The sequence below is a fragment of the Trichosurus vulpecula genome, chromosome 3, assembly GCF_011100635.1.
Source record: "Trichosurus vulpecula isolate mTriVul1 chromosome 3, mTriVul1.pri, whole genome shotgun sequence".
NCBI lineage: Eukaryota > Metazoa > Chordata > Mammalia > Diprotodontia > Phalangeridae > Trichosurus > Trichosurus vulpecula.
The window spans coordinates 158,702,442-158,712,848 of NC_050575.1; positions in this window are offsets into that span (position 1 = coordinate 158,702,442).

The following is a 10,407-nucleotide window of genomic DNA, read 5'->3' on the forward strand; positions in this document are numbered from 1 at the left end:
TTGTTGAACAAGCTACTCAAAAACACCATCACATTTATACTGCCTTTATTATCACAAAGGCTTCAACTCAGTCTTGCACTCATGACTTGTTCCTGTCCACAAATATATACAATAGACTCAAAAATAGAGAGAACACTATAGTATCTGATGTCCATGAGGAAAACTGTTCTCTATTTAAAATACCCAAACAACTCTATAATATCAAGAACAATTGATATGAAATGAGGCATTTTTCAGGAAGATAGATTAAGTCCATTATGATGTGCCTAGCCTGTAACTCAATCATCATCTCCCCTAAATAGATCAAAGTATGATGTCCAAGTTAAAAAAGAGTTGAATCAAAACATCTTATTAATCACTTAATATACATGGATGGCATCAAGGTATGTGACTCCATTGAAAAATGCTTCAAATAACTCTTTCATATTGTGGAATCTTTCTCCAATGATACAAAAATGTCATTTTGAACAATAAATACAAAATTCTTAACCTATGCCACAGAAACATTGAAGCTGAAGGCTGTAAGATGGACTCTGGAGGCACAAAAGAACCCATGAGTGAAGGCAATACCTACAAATAGGTCTCCTCTGGCATGATATATTGAAAGGAGAAAGCTGTAGATGAATATAATGAGACTCAATAGCACTCTGAAATCAAAGCGGAATGAGTAGCAATGAATAACCATGCATTGATAGTCTTATTGTGAACTTTTGGAACTGTAAAATGGATAAGAGATTGGGAAACCATCTTTCAAAAACATTTAAAACTTACTAAACATAAGGCCCATAGAAAGATGAACACCTCTTCATCAAAAAGAAGGAAGATGGCGGGGGTGTAGGGGTGGAGCAAAGATGGCAGGGAAGGAAAGAAAGCAGGGACTTGATTCAGCTCTCCCCCAGGTCCCTACAAACACCTATAAAATGGCTTTGAACAAATTGTAGAGCTGCAGAACCCACGAAATAGCAGAGGGAAGCATGGCTCCAGCCCAGGACAGCCTGGATGGTCGTTGGAAAGGGTCTATCGCATGGAGCTGGGAGCAAAGTGGAGCAGAGCCCAGCGTGGGCTGTGCCAGGACCAACCAGACCTGGAGCCAGGCAGAACAGGCCACAGTGCCCTGAATCAGTGAGCTGTGGCAGTTACCAGACTTCTCAACCCACAAACACTAAAGACAACAGAGAAGGTTAGTGGGAAAAGCTGCTGGGAGAGAGTGAAAGGAGTTCGAGGTCAGCCACCACCCGAGGGGTGGTGGTGGTGGTGGAGGTGGTGCAGCTCAGAGGCTGCTTCCAGAGCTACAGCTGCAGTTGCTTTGGGCCCCAAGCCCATATGGTGGGAGGAATTAAGTGGCAGATTAGAGCGGGAGTGCAAAGCCTGCAAAGGGAAATGCCCTGCCAGGATCTGGGTTGCAATCCTGGGTGGTGGTTCTTGGGGGAGAAGGAGAGCTGGTGTGGCAGAGCTTGCTTTGGAGAATTAGCTCTGAAAAGAGCAGCACAGAACCTCAAGCTTGGGACAAAGTACTTTCTACTCTACAAGCAGTTGCACCCCGACAAAAAGCTCGAGGGTCAAGTAGATGCCTGGGAACATGGCCAGGCAGCAAAATCAGACTCATATTCAGACTCAGACTTTGGAATCTTTCTTTGGTGACAAAGAAGACCAAAATATACAGCCAAAAGAAGTCAAAAAAGTCAAAGAGCCTACATCAAAAGCCTCCAAGAAAAATATGAATTGGTCTCAGGCCATGGAAGAGCTCAAAAAGGAGTTCAAAAAGCAAGTAAGAGAAGTAGAGGAAAAATTGGGAAGAGAAATGAGGGTGATGCCAGAAAACCATGAAAAACAAGTCAATGACTTGCTAAAGGAGACCCCAAAAATACTGAAGAAAATATCACCTTAAAAATAGACTAACTCAAATGTCAAAAGAGCTCCAAAAAGCCAATGAAGAGAATGCCTTGAAAGGCAGAATTAGCCAAATGGAAAAGGAGGTCCAAAAGACCACTAAAGAAAATACTACCTTAAAAATTAGATTGGAGCAAGTGGAAGCTAGTGACTTTGTGAGAAATCAAGATATTATAAAACACAACCAAAGGAATGAAAAAATGGAAGATGAATATCTCATTGGAAAAACCACTGACCTAGAAAATAGATCCAGGAGAGATAATTTAAAAATTATTGGACTACTTGAAAGCCATGATCAAAAAAGAGCCTAGATATCATCTTTCAAGAAATTATCAAGGACAACTTCCCTGATATTCTAGAGACAGAGGGTAAAATAGAAATTGAAAGAACCCACTGAGTGCCTCCTGAAAAACACCCCAAAAAGAAAACTCCTAGGAACATTGTTGCCAAATTCCGGAGCTCCCAGATCAAGGAGAAAATACTGCAAGTAGCCAGAAAGAAACAATTTGAGTATTGTGGAAACACAATCAGGATAACACAAGTTCTAGCAGCTTCTACATTAAGGGATCAGAGGGCTTGGAATATGATATTCTGGAGGTCAATGGAGCTAGGATTAAAACCAAGAATCACCTACCCAGCAAAACTGAATATAATGCTCCAAGACGAAATATGGATTTTCAATAAAATAGAGGAATTTCAAGCTTTCTCAGTGAAAAGACCAGAGCTGAATAGAAAATTTGACTTTCAAACACAAGAATCAAGGGAAGCATGAAAAGGTAAACAAGAAAGAAAAATCATAAGGGACTTATTAAAGTTGAACTGTTTTGTTTACATTCCTACATGGAAAGATGATGTATGTAAAATTTATGAGACCTCAGTATTAGGGTAGCTGAAGGGAATATACATACATACATATATACATATACATATACATACATACATACATACATACATATATATATATATATATACATATATATATATATATAGACAGAGGGCACAGGGTGAGTTGAATATGAAGGGATGATATCTAAAAAAGTCAAATTAAGGGATGAGAGAGGAATACATTGAGAAAGGGAGAGATAGAATAGGGTAAATTATCTCACATAAAAGTGGCAAGAAAAAACAGTTCATTGGAAGGGAAGAGGGGGCAGGTGAGGGGGAATGAGAGAATCTTGCTCTCATTTGATTTGACTTGAGGAGGGAATAACATACACATTCAATTGGGTATCTTACCCCACAGGAAAGAAGGAGGAAGGGGATAAAAAAGGGGGGACTATAGAAGGGAGGGCAGATGGGGGAGGAGGTAATCAAAAGCAAACACTTTCGAAAAGGGACAGGGTCAAGGGAGAAAATTGAATAAAGGGGGACAGGATAGGAGGGAGCAAAATATAGTTAGTTTTTTTACAACATGAGTATTGTGGAAGGGTTTTGCATAATGATGCACGTGTGACCTATGTTGAATTGTTTGCCTTCTTAGGGAGGATGGGTGGGGAGGCAAGAGGGGAGAGAATTTGGAACTCAAAGTTTTAAAAGCAGATGTTCAAAAAAACAAGTTGTTTTTGCATGCAACTGGGAAATATGATGGGACATAGAATGGGCAATGGGACATAGAAATCTATCTTGCCCTACAAGAAAGTAAGGGAAAAGGGGATTGGGAGGGGTGGGGTGACAGAAGGGCGGGCTGACTGGGGAATGGGGCAATCATATGCCATCTTGGAGTGGGGGGAGGGTAGAAATGGGGAGAAACTTTGTAATTCAAAATCTTGTGGCAATAAATGCTAAAACAAAAAATATTAAATAAATAATAAAATATAAAAAAGGAAGATTGATAAAAAAATTCTGAAGGCACATGAAGAACTGATTTAAAAAAAAACCCTAAAGAAAAGCTTTTATAACAAGCAGATATCACTTTGCCAAGTAATAGTAAAGGTTGGTAACAGGTATTACCATTGGATTTATCAGATATAACCCAAAGTGCTTTATGTCTGGGTGAAAATGATGAAATAACCAAGAATGGAATCAAAAGGCCCTACGTGGGAAGCATCTACATAAACTCAGTCAACAATATATTAACAACGAAGTGTCAGAGAGAATGATTGAATTGTGAGGATTTGTTTGTAGAAATAGTAGGGTTTATTATGGTAACCTAATTTTGGATGTTCTCCAAGACTCTCTCCTGGGCCCTTTTCTAGTTTGGCTCTACATTCTTTGACTTAATGACCTTATTGGCTCCTATGGGTTTATTTATCATCTCTAATGTGGTGGAATATTACTGGATTGTAAGAAATGATGGATAAGATGGTTTCAGAAAACCAGGGAAGATTTGGATGAAGTGATACAAACTGAAGTCAACAGAACCAGGAGAACAATTTATATGTTAACAATAACATTGTAAAGGCAATCAACTTGGAAAGACTTAGTAATTGATCAACACAATGACCAATCACAATTGGCAAGTCACAAAGGATTCATGATGAAACATGCTATCCAGAAAAAATAACCGATGGAGTCAGAGTGCAGACTGAAGCGTATTTTCTTCTTTTGGGGGAGGTGGGTGGGGTGGATGGATATGGCTAACATGGGAATTTGTTTTGCATGACTATACATTTTTGTGACGGGTTTTGTTTGCCTTGTTTTCTCAGTGGTTGAGGGAGTAGGAAGGTGGAGAGAGAGAATTCAAAAGTGAAAATAAAATTGAATTAAAAATAGAAATAATGAAGACAATCTTTCCAGAAAAATCCAGGAAGGCTTTCATGAAATGATGCAGAGTGAAGTGAGTAGAACCAGGAGAATAAATTATATAATAGCAACAATATTGCAAGGACAAACAACTTTGAAAGACTTGTAAACTCTGATAAATAAAAGGATTGGGTACCTTATATTTTCTTCTATTTTTGAATATTTTGGTTTTGTTCTAATATTTCTCTGTCTCATGAGGTCCCTGAATTCTATTTTCTCCATTCTAATTTTCAGCAAGTCAGTTACTTGGTTAAGGTTTTCTACATTCTGTTCTAAGCTATTATTTCTTATTCCAATTCTTTCTTCTAGAACTCTTATTTCAATTATTATTTCTTTTTTTAATCTCTTGCTTCATTTTCCCGCAGATTCTCTCATAGTCCTTATGGCCAAGAAATCTTTTTTTTTTCCTTTGAAGCTCTGACAGTAGTGGTAAAATTAACTTTCTTCTTCTGGGCTTACATCTTGGGCATAATTTGACTCAATATATTTTCATAGTTTTTGATATCATCTTCTGTTTAGCTCTATCCCTAAACTCAGTTCCTGGTTTGGGATTTTGTGTCAGGCCTAGACTCTTCCTCCCAACCCTCCCCACTTTTGGATGTGGTAATAAGGTTTGTCCTTGGTCTTGTACTCAATTTTCTGAGCTCCCAACACTGGTTTCCACCTCCCCTGGTGTGTCTGTGCTCAAAGAACTGGAAAGTTTTATTCCCTCCTGGATTATTCAGATTCAGAGTGTAGCAGTCTTCAGACTTTTTATATCACCTCATTTTAGAGTGTGGTAGATTTCCAATCCTCCTGGAGCATCCTGGCTAGAGCATTGCCCTCTCTGGGCCCAGCATCCAAAGTCAGAGGAGCGAGACTGCTTCGGGTTTCCAACCACCCTAGACTGCCCCTGTCTCAGCACTCCAGGCTTTCTGCCTCTTAGAAACAGAGTGAAACAGGTTTCCTGCAGCGTTAGAGTATCTCAAGTCAGAGCATAGGTAGGTTTCTGGCTCGTTCACCTGTGATTATGCTGGAGGGGTCAAGCAGGCAGACTTTTTGTGCAGTCTGGGGCTGATTGAGGAAGCTTATAATTGTTTCTCTTTGAATTTCTTAAGAATTATTTGATCTGGTGCCTTAAAAAAACATTTTTACTGGAGTAAACATAGGGGAATTAGAATCCTATATGACTTTTCACATGGCCATCTTAACCAGAAGCATAAAAATGATGGTTTTGATAGATTTCTCCATACCAAATACTCATAATCTCTGTTACATGGAATTGACAGCTAACAAAATATAGAAACCTAGCAGAATTTGAAGTTATTTGGGAACAGAGTGAGATGCATAGCATTCCTGCCATCCTCTTTTCCTACTGGAGTTGTACCAAGGATTCTTTCACTGAGCCTATAGAAGATGAACTTACATCCTAATGCTTCTATTCAACTCCAAAAGCAGTGGTTTTATCCGCCTGTGCTAAAGTCTGTAGAACATTTAATAGGATAATAGCAGGATAGAGACTTGTTGCAGAAACAGTGACAAGAACCAGATGATGACAGAGATAATAATGCTGACGATGCGGTGATAATACTTATTTGTTGTTGATGTTGTTCACTTGTTTCAGTCATGTCTGACTCTTTGTGACCCCGTTTAGGGTTTTCTTGGCAAACTGGAGTGGTTTGCCATTTTCCTCTCCAGCTCATTTTACAGAAATAGAGGCAAACAGGTTAAGTGACTTGCCCAGGGTCCCACAGCTAGTAAGTATCTGAGGCCATATTTGAACTTGGGAAGATGAGCCTTCCTGACTCCAGGCCTGGCACTCTATCCATTGTGCCACCTACTCCATGGCTTACTGGGTAGTAAGGATAAAATGAGTATGTGGGCCTTGTAAACTAAACAGTACACATGTCAGCTCTTTGCATTATTATTATGATATTTTATATATACATAGAATCCATGTTAAATAATACATGCTAAATACTAATTATATAGTTATACAGATATCTCTATCTATATATATACATTATATATGTACATATGCATGTATGTATGTATGTATGTCTAGATCTACAATTTCATTGGTGGGGAAACTCCTTCCAATGCAGATCAATAACTTATCTGTAACTTATGGTTTTAAAGCATTACCTAGAGCACTGAGAGGTTAAGTGACTTGCCCAGGGTCACACAGCCAATATATGTCACAGATAAAACTTGAACTCAGGTCTTCCTGATTCTAAGGTCAACTTTCTATTCCCCATGCTACTTTATTGTATATATCAACATCATCGCTATTATTATTATTATTACCACTTCTTAGCTGTGTGGCCTTGGGCCAGGTCACTTCATGTCTCTGAGACTAATTTTCACCATCCTCTGTGTTGATAGATGAAGCAATCCCAGAAGGCACCTGCTAGGTATTTTGGACAGAAACCCTGGCACATACACCCTTTGAGTGTAGGGGGCTGGGATCAATTCGCTGAGTGTTCTGGGAAGAAGAGAGAGAGTCATGGAATTCAATAGGAGCAGATTTCTACTTTACCTTGAGGGAGAGAAACATGGAAGGACTTATTTCCTCCTCAACACTTGAATCCAAAAACACTATGAAAACATTGGGTGGCTATAGGAAGTGGCACCCAGTGCTTCAAGGGAGGTGAAGAATCTCCAAGGGGCTGTCTCATCCAAACTGGGGTCCAAGCAAAAACAACTAATTCCTATGGTCACCTATGACTCTTGTAGTCATTAATTAATTTGTTTATTCATTCATGTGCAAGTGCTGAGGATGTCATAGGTCACCTCCCTCCCCAATGTTTCTTTCTCTTAAGATGGAGAACATGTGCTCTCTCTCTCTCTCTCTCTCTCTCTCTCTCTCTCATTCTCCTCTCTCCTTTTTCCTCTCTCAATTTCATTTAATCTGTGAACCAGTCCTAGTCACCTACACACACAGCTTCCCAGAGTTTCTGTCCAACATCTGATGCCATGTATTTTAAGACTGCTGTGTCTCACGACCTAGGGATTCCATTCAAAATGTGTGTGACAATTATTGCCCTGCCTACTTCATTCATGGAGTTGCTGTGATTACATTTTGTAATCTATGAAGTGCTCTATAAATAAGAATATGTAATAGATACAGAACCGGACTCACCTTCAGTGAGCATTTTCTAGTCCAAGCCCCTCATTTTACAGAGGAGGAAACTGAAATCCAGAGATGTGGTGACTTGCCCAGGGTTTAAAATAATTAATAATAGCTATTAAGATAATTAATTAATAACAGAACAGCATTTAAATCTCAGTCTCCTGATGCCAAAGTGAGGGCTATTTCTAGCATAATCCTTTGCTTTTATTTGTATACATGCAGTGTGCTAAAGACTGATCTCCCTTAGAAAATATAGACTTGTATTGGCATCCTGGCACTGCTACTTTCTAGCTGGGTGATATTAGACGAATGGCTTTTCCAATCCTTTGTTCAGTCTCCCTTTCTATACCTAGAAGTGACTGGATTGGACCATATCTACAGACCCTTCCAGCTCTAAATCCCATGATTCTTGACCCTATGTTACCAACCCATTTCTTTGGGTGAGCTTTCCTCTGGTTTCAAACTTGCCTCAAAATAAGAATAGCTCATACAATTCTTGGATTTCAGTAAAGAAGGAGGGCAGGGGACTTTTTTCAAATGGGCCACTTAGTGTTTGTAACTTTAGAGTGGGTTTATGCATTTCAATATCCTTTGTCTTCACAGCAACGTGAAAAAAGCTTCAATATGTTGAAACATGAGAATTGAGAAGGTGTGTGTGTGTGTGTCTGTGTGTGTGCCCGTGTGTGCACGCATCACAATAGTAAGCTGTAGTAATGACAGCACTGGCTGGAATTTTTTTCTTTTTTAAAGCATTGTAATTAAGAAGGATCAGACTTGTTCTGCAAAGATCTAGAGGGGAAAACTGAGGTGGAAGTTACAAGAAGACAAATTTCATCATGAGGAACAACTTGTAAGAATTGGACAAGGGGATAATAGCAACTCACATTTCTATAGCATCTTAAGGTTTACAAATCACTTTCTTCACAATGACCCCATGAGGTAGCTAGGGCAAGTATTATTATCATCCCTTTTTTATAGAGGAAGTAACTGAATCTCAAAGAGGGAAAAGGATTTACCCAAGTTCATACCAAATAAATAAACAGTCAAGCAGGGATGAGAAGCCAAGGACCCTGACTCCAAGTCAAAGACGCTCCATATCGGTGGTGTCGTTGTGGTGGTGGTGGTGGTGGTTCGTCCTTCCTTCTAGAAGACAACCATGACATCAGGAAGGTGATGCTATGATATGCAAGTGAATCGGATTCAAGTGAGGGAGGGCTGTGCAAAGTCACCAGCCTCCCTTTTTCCTCCAGAGCCATCATCCAGTGGTGGGGTATAGATCAGGAGAACTGGAGATGGCCCTGGAGGCAGTGGAAGACCTTGGCCTTTTTAAGGTCTTTCTGAGTTGTCACATTGACTGAGGATACACCCGTTCAGTGATTAAGGCTGGTTAAGAAATGAGGTAGAGAATGGCCCCCAAAAAATCAGTATGGGAGGGGAAGACTCTTGGGGTTTCTGGCCAAAACAGAAACAATTACCAATTCATCAGTGGTGTCAAACTCCCACTAAAACATGCCTAAGGATCCCCATGGGCTGCAGATTAACCTAGAAAGCCACATGTTAATATTTTCTATGTTCTATGTATTTTTATTTACTTTGTTAAATAACCATAATACCTAACATTCATATAACACTTTGCCTGTACCAGGCACTGGGTTAAGTACTTTGCAAATTATTATCTCATTTCTTCCTCACAACAACCCTGGGAAATAGGTGCTCCTATTATTCCCACTTTACAGATAAAGAAACAGAGGCAAACAAAGGTTACATAATTTGCCCAGGGTTACATAGCTAGGAAGTGTCTGAGGCTGGATTTGAACTCAGATCTTTCTGAATCCAGGTCCAGCGCTCTCCCCACTGCACCAACTACCTGTGCCTAAACATTCCCAATTCTATTTTAATCTGGCTCTTAACTCACCAGAGCATATTGCTGGCTCCAGGGTGGTTTTATCACCTCTCAGGCAGTAAATGCTAGTGAAAAGACTCAAACCCATGACTTCTGATGCTTGAGGTTAGTGAGTTTCCCATCACTGCAATTCAAACAGAGCGATGACTGTCATCTCTCAGAATGATGTACGGGGGATTCATGGATCCAGTGGAGAGAGTTGGGCTTGAATGCTATGAGAACCACTTCCCAGCCTAAGGTTCTGATTCTACAAGGTTCTCATTTTTTCCATATCACAGGCTGCTTTACCAAGGATGATTGCAGAAACTTACATTTGAAGCTCAAGCTGGTGGATTTGTTATAAGAGAAGAGGGGTAAGAGCCCAGGGGGGAAAAAGCAAACCATCTGATAATGAGATAAAGATTTTTAAAGAATCAGGGAGCAAGAAAGGTTTTTACCGCTTCAAAGTTTTTCTCTTGGGAGAGCCCACGGTCAATATGAAGCTACACTGTGAGAGGCAGCCCTCTCTGCCAAAGGCCTCATCTCCCTCCACACAGAATCCCCTGGCCTCTGAGGAGGCATCTTTTCTAACATAAAACAACTCCCTTTACGCCAAAATCCTTCCTTCCTTTCTGATCCCAGAGAAATGATGCTGGGAACATCAGGGCATATTCTCTTGGATTGTTGTTGAAAGGCCTAAGTTCAAATATAAAGTGGAGGGAGCAGGCCAGAGAGAAGGCATATTCCAAAAGCTTTGATTGGCTTTTTTTTTTAAAACGAG